Genomic DNA, 10,606 nt, shown 5'->3' with positions numbered 1-10,606 from the left:
TTCTGTTATCTTGCTTTTTAATCTAGTTTTTTTTTTTTTTTTTTTTAGACCGATAGCAAAACTTGTTTTGAAGCTGCAAAGCAAAAATTGCCTTTAGGCTAGTGGACATCAATGTGCAGCTGTTCATCAATGTGCACAGTCTTTTGAAAACAAATTAAAACCTCAAACTTCCAGAAGTAGTGGTTATCCATCTTCCCAGGATGCTAAATATTTTAATCACGTTACCTTTCAGTATGAGGAGTCTTTATTTTTATTTTTTTTATTGTGTTATGTCATGGGTAGCTTGTGTCATGGTGTTAAACATGTGGCACATCAGCAACAAGCTTTTCTTGAGTACTAGAATGAGTTGTAATTAGGACATGTCAAACGTCTGACAGCAAATAAACACTGATTATTATTATCATTAATATTTATAATCAGCTAGAATTGTTGTCTCTCAAATGGTGTACCTCACCTCTCGCCCAAAATGTCTCGTTGGAGATGGGCTCCCCCACTAGGGACAAGGGTGTAAAGAAAATGGACAGATAAAAAGAAAAGCTTTAGTACTCACAGGTTTACATGCGTCAAATACAAAAACGAGTAAGTAACATCTGTGATGTCTATTTCCAAGAAACCTACAAATTACCTGAAACTATAGCTGCTCTAAAACAGCTCTGAAAATCAACATGCAAAGGATATTTTTGGAGGGTATTAAATATTAGCTATTGGCATTACTAAAGGCTTAATTAAGCATATTTGTTTGTCTTATACCGTGTGTGGTGCAGGGCCCAAATGCAGGCATGAGGCAGGTAGATTTATGGAGCAGTGGAATATTTATTAAAGAAAATTGTATATACAAAACTGGCAGGAGACACAAAGGGAAATAACAAGGACACAAATCAGTGACACATTGATGATGGCAACAGGGGGCTCTGAACAAGACTGAGAGAACCCGGGGAGTTTATGCATACACAGGGAGGGAATGATTACTGGTACAAGGATCAGGTGAGACTAATTAACTTAATGCGGAGCAGCTGGGGGTTGGGAGGACTGAGGCTGGTATGGCATAAAAACACAACAATATCCAAACAAAACATAGTGAGAAAAAAAAAGAGCTGAATAAGAAGTGAATAATAGCTTAAAAATCAACATAAACCACAGAAGAAACTTAGTACAGGGAACATTTTTGATTGTTTTGGTAATGTAACCTGCCAAAAAAAATGTTGATTAAAATTTAATTGACTGATTTTAGTTTGGTCAACTGTTAGAACAGTAAGGTGGTAATAATAGTGCTCATACAGGTTGCATTAGAAATGCATCAACTAAAACTAAGACCTGCCTGCAGACTTGTGGTCTGCACCAGACTTGAATCTGTGCTACGTAACCAAGGAAAGGATTTGCATGCCAACTTGTTAAAGCAGATTTACTATTTCATTTATCTTTTTTTTCTTTTTAAAGTAAAGAGAAAACTACATGACCTCATGAATTGTGTTTCTTAAAATGTTTGAATTCAATTAATATTTGGCATATTTTATTAATTTGTTCAACTTTATTCAAGTCTTTTAGCTGTTAAATTTACCAATGTTTTAATCCAGGGAAAGGCCAATGACTCTTAATTGCAAACAAGAACAGAGATGAGAGGTCTGCCAATGCCTGACCTCAATGGTAGCGATTGCCAGAGCTGCCGTAAACGGGCGGCCATTTTAATGGTAATGGACTCAGCGCAAAATGTTTTAAGGCAGAGAGCAACTGCAATGACGTTCTTAAAGTCAAAATGAAAGCCTCTTGTTTCCGCAAAAGTAAAACAAAAAAGAACAAAGAATGTAATATTCCTGATCCCACTTTTGACAAGTAGGTTGACCAGTGTAACTTTATTCATTGTCTTTATTTTTTAGGGTTAATTAATATCTCACAATGCTTGCAATTCTGCACAGTCACAGTTAAGGTTTAATTACACTATTGTGATTAAGGAATGTTGTGTCTTTCTTTCTTTTTTCATTCTTTCTTTTCTTGTTCATTTTTTATGTCTTTCTTTTTTTTTAGCACATTCACAGATGCAAATTGCTTGTTTAGATTGAAAACATTTTTATTTAAATGCTTTACTCTATTCTAGCGTCACGTAGCCTTTTCTTGAATCAGCAGCAGTTGGTATCATTAGTTTCCAGCTAGATTTAGTAAATTCTTACAATCTTCACAACTAATGCAAAGGAAATGTGAACATATAATTCAATCTGCTTGCAAAAACTACAAGGTGATTAAATAGACAAATGTGAGATAGGAAAAGGTGTAGGTAGGAAATTAAATATGCAACAACATTTAACTTCCTTCTGATATTTAAACCTTCACAAAGAATAATGAATCAAAGCTAATAAAGAAACTAATGTACACTTAATTTTAGTTTTTTGTGTGTTCTCTAATTTATTGATAGATCGTGGAAAGTTACAGACTTCAATGTGTACACGACACATTGCAGTATGTATTTTATATATATATATATATATATATATATATATATATATATATATATATAATGTGTGTGTGTGTTAAGACTAGGGTGAGAAGAAATAACTTCTTGCATTTCTCTGTGGAATAATTTCAAATGACGTCTTGGCATGCTCATAACGTCCTTCATATATTTATACCTCCACAAAGAAGGTTCACATATCAGAAGGATCCTCTCTCTCTCAATAAGACATGATCAATCTTCTGAAGAGAATTAGAACTTCTCCATCCTATAAAGACGCCAAAGTTACAGTAGACCCCCTACTGGAAATAAAAAGCAGAGGCAAGGCTCGGTGTGAAAGAGAACAGTGCCCCCACTTAGCTTTCAGGCAGACTTCTAGACTACGGTGGCTACAGCACGCAACCCAGGCATCTCTGGTCCATAACACCTGCACGTCTACCCACTGTACTGTACATCTCCGACGAAAAGCATCTCTCCAGCGCAGTGCGGCTTTAAGAGCACCGGTGGCTCTTAAAGCTGCGGCTGGCTCCTCCTTCCGCCTATGATGTCAGTCGGAGGGAGAGCGAGAGGGAAAGAGAGGTGGGCAGCATTGAGGAGCTGAGTTCATACTATACTACTGAGACATCTACAGCTTAGCAGACAGATACGGTGAACCGCCTATCCCGGCTCCTGTAAGTGATGCTGCACTGAGGCACACTTTGATCCAACTCCACTGGGGGGGGCGATGCGCTCTCTGCATCCCTCATTTAAGAGTTTTTTATTTTTTTGTTTGTTTGTTTGTTTTTTTCTGTGTGCGGAGCTTTAAATCAGTTCAAACAAGTGACTGTTGAATAAATTAGCTTCACGCTTTTTTTTAAATTTTTTTAGTTGGTTTATTAGAGGCATATTGTCTTGTTTTTTTCCTTTTTCTTTTCTCCTTTTTTTTCGCCCTCATGGATTGAAGTTGTAATGTTCGCACAAAGAGGCGTTTAGCACACGTGTGGGTGTTGTTTCAGCGTGAAAACCGCTGGTAGATTTTCCAAGTCAAATTAGGTTAGCGATACAAAGTTTATGTAAAGCAACCATGGATCATTGCGTGTCTCCGGCTGTGGGATTGTGAGTCCAAAGCCACCCGAAGAGGAATTACTGCAGCCTTCCCTTTTTTTTAAAAAAAAAAAAAAAAAACAACAACAAAAAAAAATAAAAACACGAAGTTGTTGTTTGTTTGTTTTTTCTTTTTTATTAAACGCAAGGATCACATTTTTAGCACAAGGATAAGTTTTTTGTAGTGGATTTTTTTTTTTTTTGTTCCTACTTCGCTCGTGCTTCACTCCCGAGTCAGATGAGGATCCTTTCTCTCCGTTTCCCCCACTTCAGATTAATTCATGGCACTTCTTTTTTGTGAGTCAGAGATGTCTCATCGCGGCGATACTCACGGTTAATTTTTCAGCATCTCCCAGCACAGAAGGTGAGCTTTTCTTTTTATTATTGTTCCTAGTCCTGATGGTTATTGTCACAAAATGTGCGTCTTCAAATTATCTGACCGCTCGCGCTGCTCTGTCTCCTGAGCTCAATTAGAAACGTCGGATGCTGTGGCTTATTTGGTCCGTATTAAATCAAATAGCTGTCCCAGTACAGCCACGGACCATAGTTTCTCTGCACAATTACTCAAATTTGAGAGAGGATGGAAGTGGCATTCTTTAGGGTGTTTAGATGTGTATTTTTATTTATTTATTTATTTCGCGCGAGCGATTCAGTTTCGGAGAGGCTTCAAATGTACAACAGAAGGAAAATGGAGTTCACTGAGAATAAGTTGTCGCATTATGAAAGTGTAGTGCGTAAATGGCAACGATTCCGGGCGTCATTTGGCCGTGCTTTGTGCTATAATGCCCAGAGTAGTCGCCCTCCTTTTCACGAGCATCCAACTGCAGGACTTTTCAGACCGGCTTCTCCACATCTTGGCCGCTAAACTCGATGCGTGGGTGCGCGGCAACAGTGCGCTCCTGCTCGAGCGGTTCACGTGTCGCAGACCTCAGGGGCGATCGTCTTATTCTGTGCCTGTGCATATATATATATATATATATATATATATATATATATATATATATATATATATATATATATATATATATATATATGTGTGTGTGTGTGTGTGAAGAAGAGTGATGTCTCAGTGGGTTTGTTTGCGAGGACCTCTGAATAAGAACAGTGATGTAAAATGTGCGTTGAATATTCCTCCTGAATAAGCAACAGTGCTTCAGTTAAAGTTCTCTGATTAAAGGTTAAAAGCAAAGAAACCAAAACAATAGGAAGGAAACGATCACGTATTGTGAAAATCTATTCCCAATAACATGTTGCATATTTGCTTAATTTAAGTTCATTTCGGTCTAGCCACTTGCAGGGGTACATTTGCCATGGAACTCAGATTACCCGTGGTCATATGCCTGTCTGGTATCTGAAATCTTATCTTTACTTTGCGGCTAGTTTTCACCTTACGCTGTAATCCTGCCTAATCCTAGCCTCTTCTTAATCCTAAAAAAACTCATTTAAACGATTACACAAAGTTTAGCCTATTCTAGGCAGTTCAATGACAGAAAACATCACAGTTTTACTAGAATGTACTTTAACATCAACGTCTTTCTCCATCAACCCATATGTGTCAATATATTAAAATGACTACCCAAATAACTAGCCATTTGTCCAGGCTACACTAGAAAACTAAACAACAGTAGATTTATAGCGTTGTCCTGTTTCTCTAAAGTGTCATATTTATATAATTATAAAGTGCAAAAACAAACAGCAATGTATGTATTTTATTGCATGTCAATTTTTCAGAGGTATTTTTTGTTTTCAAAAACAGTTTTTTTGCATTATTTAATATTTTTTATATATAATTTAATTTAAAAAATACATTTAAAAGTCATATTCAAAAAATATTTACTGTGTAACAAAGATCATATTCACAATAATGTGGATGCATGGACTTTGCGCTTCAAGTCAATGTAAAATGCAAAAAATTGTCTTGTTTTTCTGCTAATGAAAATGTTGATGGAATATTACTAACGTATCAAGCAGTTGAACCCTTCAGGATCCTGTCCTGTTTATGAATTATCACACTGACTGAAATCAAACTTGGGTTTCTTTTGGCGTCAGTACTGTATTAACATTTTACATTTTAATACCAATTTCCAAAGAAACGGCTACATCACAAATCGTAGTCTGAATTTGGCCACGTAGTAGTAGTGTTGGTTAAAATCGTATTCCTTTACTGTGTGGGGGGGAATAGTTTTGTGTTTGTGGACTGAAAAAGAACTGTCTGTGTTTGACAGAAACATGTTTTGTCAGCCATCTGTGATCCTTAAGGCTCTTAGGAGAAAAGAAAGAACAAGGAGAGACAGTGAAGTCATGCATTGACCATTGCCATTTCGGTATTAACAGATGCAACTCCAACAATTAATAAATAAATCAAACTCAAGTTTGATTGAGTGATGCAAAACTCAGGTTGCATCATGAGTTTTGGTCTCAGGGCAACCACACTAAGAGTGTCCAATATGCCCATCTTCGGGGTGAAGGCAGGGAGTGATAGTAGGAGCATATCTCACCTCTCACTGCCACCCTCCGTGGACGCAAACACCAAGAAGACCTGCCCATCATGCTGTCGTGTAAAGAGGATCTAGGTCTGGTCAGCCCCTTCTTCACTGTTTCTCCCAAGAGGGAAGTTTGAGTTTGCCTACTGGATTCAACCTGCTGTCTGGGGGCTCAAAATAGAATTTCAGGAGACTAGTGAAATGTAAGCAATGGAGACACTCTGACTGACACCTCGAATCTCCCCACTTCCTTTTTTCCCTGCAGCGTTATTCCTTCTCTCACCTAGCTTATCCCTCATGGACAGGTTTGTAAAGAATTGTGACAAGTGAAAAGAAGTGCAAATGTTGGGAAATCATGGCACCGAGAAGGAAACTCGAATTAAGTTAATGAAATGCGAGTAGCAAATAAGTTTCGACCACGACGCGCTTGAGAGCACAGTTTCACATTTTAGTGCACCACTTGGAAGCGGACTGAGCTCTCATGTCTCGTATAGTAGAAAAATGTGCCTCTTTAAAATTACAATGAAGTGCAAAAGGTGTCATTTTTGTCACTACATTTGTACTCCAGCATGCTCTGAGTGTGAAAATACACTCTGCAACCTTTCATCCAGCAGAACATTATTATCACTTACAAGGAAGAGGAAATCTAGATCATCCTTTGATCTTTTTCTCCTTTTTCCTCTTGAGCGAATCACATCCCATTTAGGGATGTAATTTAAACTTCATTATACGTGGTGCGAGCTCAGCCCCGGACCATGTGGTGATCATCGCAGTGAAGCAATTGCTGCTCACTTTCCAAAAAGGTCCACACTTATGAGTAAAATGTGTCACTTTTGCTAATAGTAAAAGTGACACACTAGTTACTAACAGGATATAATTCTGTCAGTGTTTTTGACAGAACAACACATGCCCAGGCTGCATGTGTAGAATGAATGGAAAAAGACGCAGATCAATGTCGGGCCGTTCTTTTTTTTTTCTTTTTGTCCAACTGTACTGTAATGAGTCTCATGCGACTGCTTTTTGAGGCATGTGAAGTCTGTCTTTACATGTTTCATGAAACGCCTCACAATAGTTGCATATTTAAAACTGGCTCAATTATTAATTTTCTTTTTAAGTCAATCCCTCTTTGTCAGCTGGACGAGATCTTCAGTGAGCTATGAACATTTTTGATTTGGCAATTTAGAAAGACCCCTGTTGTGCTTTTCAGGTTTTTGAGGGAGTCATTGGTTTGAGGATTTGACTCATGTAGGTAGATGGGAATTTTGTAAGATATGACAAAAAAATAAATAAAAGCTCCACAGTAATCACATTTCCTGTTTAGTTTCTACAGTCATAATGTGCATGCAGACCATCACAGAATGTAGGCAATTCATTGTTGGAAATGCATGTCTGATTTCAAGAATACACAACGATATTATATCAATAGGAAAAGTCATATGTGATTAAAAAACACCCAGCGGGGTTGGACTTAAACACACAGTGTGAAATAGATGATGAAATTAGCTCTCACGTACACAGAACTACAGACGTGCAGCCGGTATTAATATGAAGAGGAAATATGCTGTACCTATGCACTGTTGGGTCCTCCGTGGTGTAATAAAACAGATCCAGTTCCTTGCAGATGTTTAAACACCCATTGAAATATTTCAGCTTTTGAAGCCACAGACTTCAGTATATGTTGGGTGATTTTATGTGAAGTTACCTATAACCTTAAAGCTGAAGAAAAAACTTCTACATGGTTTGTAAAATGTTTTCACTCATAAACATCTAAAAAGCACAGCTTGCCTGTATATTTAGCTCTGTTACTGCTGCACATGTTTTGGGGTATATTCCTCAAAAACAATTATTTTTGCTCATTCCTGTTATTAAAATAGCACATTCTCGATCACATTTTGATGGAGGCCCTCTGATAACATCACTTTTCAAAGTCTTGCCTACAATTATGAAAATGAGATCTAGATTCTAGCTTATGATCATGGTTTGAAACAAATCTATATAGCAGATCTGGATGTGTTTAAGACTGATCGTGCTGTAAGGTAAATCTTTCTCTGCAGTCTGAAGTGCTTGAAGCCTCGAACCAGTTTCCTCCAGTATTTCCCTGTAAATGGTATCAGTCATCTTCACGCCAAGTGCCAACAGTGACCCAGTCCTGTTGAAAACGACACATCACCCACATCATGATGCTGCCACCAGGTTTGATGGAAATAAAACATGTTTAGGGTGTTCTGCCACACAGTTTTTTGGCTAGAAGCCGGATTGATTTTTATCCTCATCTGAACAAAGCGCCGTTTTCCCTAAGCTTGTCGTGTCCCCTATGTGCGATGCGGCAAATTGCAGAAATAAAATCGTTTGGCATTTTTAAAACTATTTTTCAAAGGCAAAATGTATGGAGCATGTCTAATCTTTGTCCTCTCAATAGATTACCCCACCTGGATTGTGAATTTCTGCAGATCCATCAGAGTTGCAACAAGCTTTTTGGCTGCTTTTTTTGATTAATACTGATCTTACTCGCCGTGTCACTGTTTAGTTGATCGGCCATTCCAGGACCGATGGGAGTTCAGTCCTTTATGACGGACTGAACTCTGTAAACTCTGGGTGCGGCGTACCCAAATAGCCTAACCCCACTGTAAAGTTTTCCACAACTTTTATCCCTGATCTGTTGTGTTTCTTGGTCTCTAATAGGGACCACACAATATAGGGAAATCATGTAATTACAATACCATTGTGGAACATGACCACATCAGAAACTGAACCCATTTTTTCTTCTCATTCATCACAGTGTCTTCACAACACTGTGCGAGCTTTATCGTTATTTTCTGGCAAGAATAGAAAGCCACGCAAAATTGTCCATACTCCTGGCAGCTTTAGGGAAGTAATATGTTTGAGTTATATTCTCTCAACCAAGAAGTTTGTTTCTTATAGGAAATGAGAAAAGCATCTCCCAAAAAATACTAAGACAACTTTCAAGAGGTATTATTTTAAATAAAACAGCATGATTTCACAGGTATTTTTGACGATTCATTGTTGGTGATGAGCCTGCGATAGACTGGCGACCTGTCCAGGGTGTATCCCGCCTCTCGCCCGGAATGTTAGCTGGAGATAGGCACCAGCACCTCTCCTGCCCCCACTAAGGGGGCAGGAGAAAGAAAATGAATGGATGGATGGATGTTGGTGATGAGCTTCAAGTGGAATACGTCTTAGCAACATCCTAATCAAAAGCTCCCTCTACACTTTCTGTATCAGATTCATGTCAGGACTCTGGCCATAAGAAACAGATTGGTTTCCAAGGGCTAGACAGGAAACCTAACCTTAATGTTATTTTAAACCTGAATCTGCTAGGTTTATGAATAATTTTAGATTAACTCTCCATCCAGTGTGGGCACCAAAAGCAGTGAAAATCTGGCTCAGTATCCGTTTGCATGCATACATGATGCCTAAAATGCAATATTCAGTCAAATACTATATTAAACCAGTCCCTTGGAATTGCAGTGTTGCACACATTGATTGAGTGATGACCACTGTGATTTCGTATATTGTGCAGCTCCGTTCTTCTTTATACTTCTTCATAGTGTTTCCCACTAATATTCTCTACAAATTTCTGAAAACTTCACAGACCAGCTGTTTGTTTGCTGAAACTAAATTACGCACAAGTGGAGTCGAGAGTAATTTGTTAATATGGTCACTTTTTCCGACTGTACGTTGCGCTGACTTTTATTTAGGAATAAAAATGTAAACTGGGGCTAACTATCACTGAAAATCCCCATAAAATAAAAACCCGTTGTGGCTGTTGCATGACAAAATGTGAGAATGTCCAATTGTTGTCATTTCCTGTACAAGCTCTGTATAAATCTGCTCTCTGTTTATATACAGGTCCTTCATACTTTACATATCAGCTGCCAAAGGTTTATGGAAGCTTGTGGTGCAAATCTGAATCGACCTGTGTTGCTGTGATGGAAATTCTAGAATAAATTTGTTAAACATGCTTGATAATGGGTTCAATGAATGGATAAGTCATAATGTCAGCTAGCAAACCACACAAAGTAACTCCCCAGTAACCTACTAATTGGGTGGTGGAAAGCAGTCAATATTTTATTCTAGCATGCAGTGGTAAGAGAGGCTTTGCAGAGCACGACTCCTTTATCACACTCCAATGACCTAGTTGGGTTTTGGCAACTTGGGTTCCTGCCCCTTGGCAGCCATTTACACATATCAAACAGGCAAGACTTTTGTCAAACACAACAAGGGTTTGTCATTTCATACAAGCAGCCAGCTGGGGATTGTTTAGATTTAATGTCAGGGAAAAAGTCTGTTCTGAAGTTGATTGATGGTGGCTTTAACAAAGAGTTCCACTCTGTCGTCTCCTTCCGCTGTCGTTAGTCGTCTAAACAGAACTCTTATCATTCCGTGCTCGCTTACACACATGGGCGTACGTGAAATATGTGAGTGCTCCATTGTTTACATTCAGAGCAAATGAGGTTTTCCATTAATAGCTTCTGTCAGGCAGTACAAGTGCAAGTGTTCATGTGTGTTCTTGCATGAAAGCACTAACGCTTAAGGCTTAGTTCTGCTTCCTCCAAATTAGCTGGGATCTGGTGGT

At 38.4% G+C, this 10,606-nt stretch overlaps 1 protein-coding gene across 4 annotated transcripts in view; it reads left to right on the top strand.

The window, feature by feature from the left end:
- Nucleotides 1-2,529: 2,529 nt before the first annotated feature.
- Nucleotides 2,530-10,606, top strand: part of pcdh11 (protocadherin 11) — a 168,721-nt gene continuing 160,644 nt past the window's right edge. For 3 of the 4 annotated variants that reach the window (XM_008420360.3, XM_008420359.3, XM_008420358.3), the window contains exon 1: nt 2,530-3,890. The gene's annotated coding sequence lies outside the window, so the exon portion shown is untranslated. The remainder of the gene's footprint in view (nt 3,891-10,606) is intronic. The other variant, XM_008420361.3, reaches the window with a different exon arrangement.

The sequence above is a fragment of the Poecilia reticulata genome, chromosome 10 (assembly GCF_904066995.2).
Source record: "Poecilia reticulata chromosome 10, P_reticulata-male-v2, whole genome shotgun sequence".
Classification (NCBI taxonomy): domain Eukaryota; kingdom Metazoa; phylum Chordata; class Actinopteri; order Cyprinodontiformes; family Poeciliidae; genus Poecilia; species Poecilia reticulata.
Note: the sequence above shows the minus strand (reverse complement) of the source record. Positions and strands in the feature narration are given on the sequence as shown.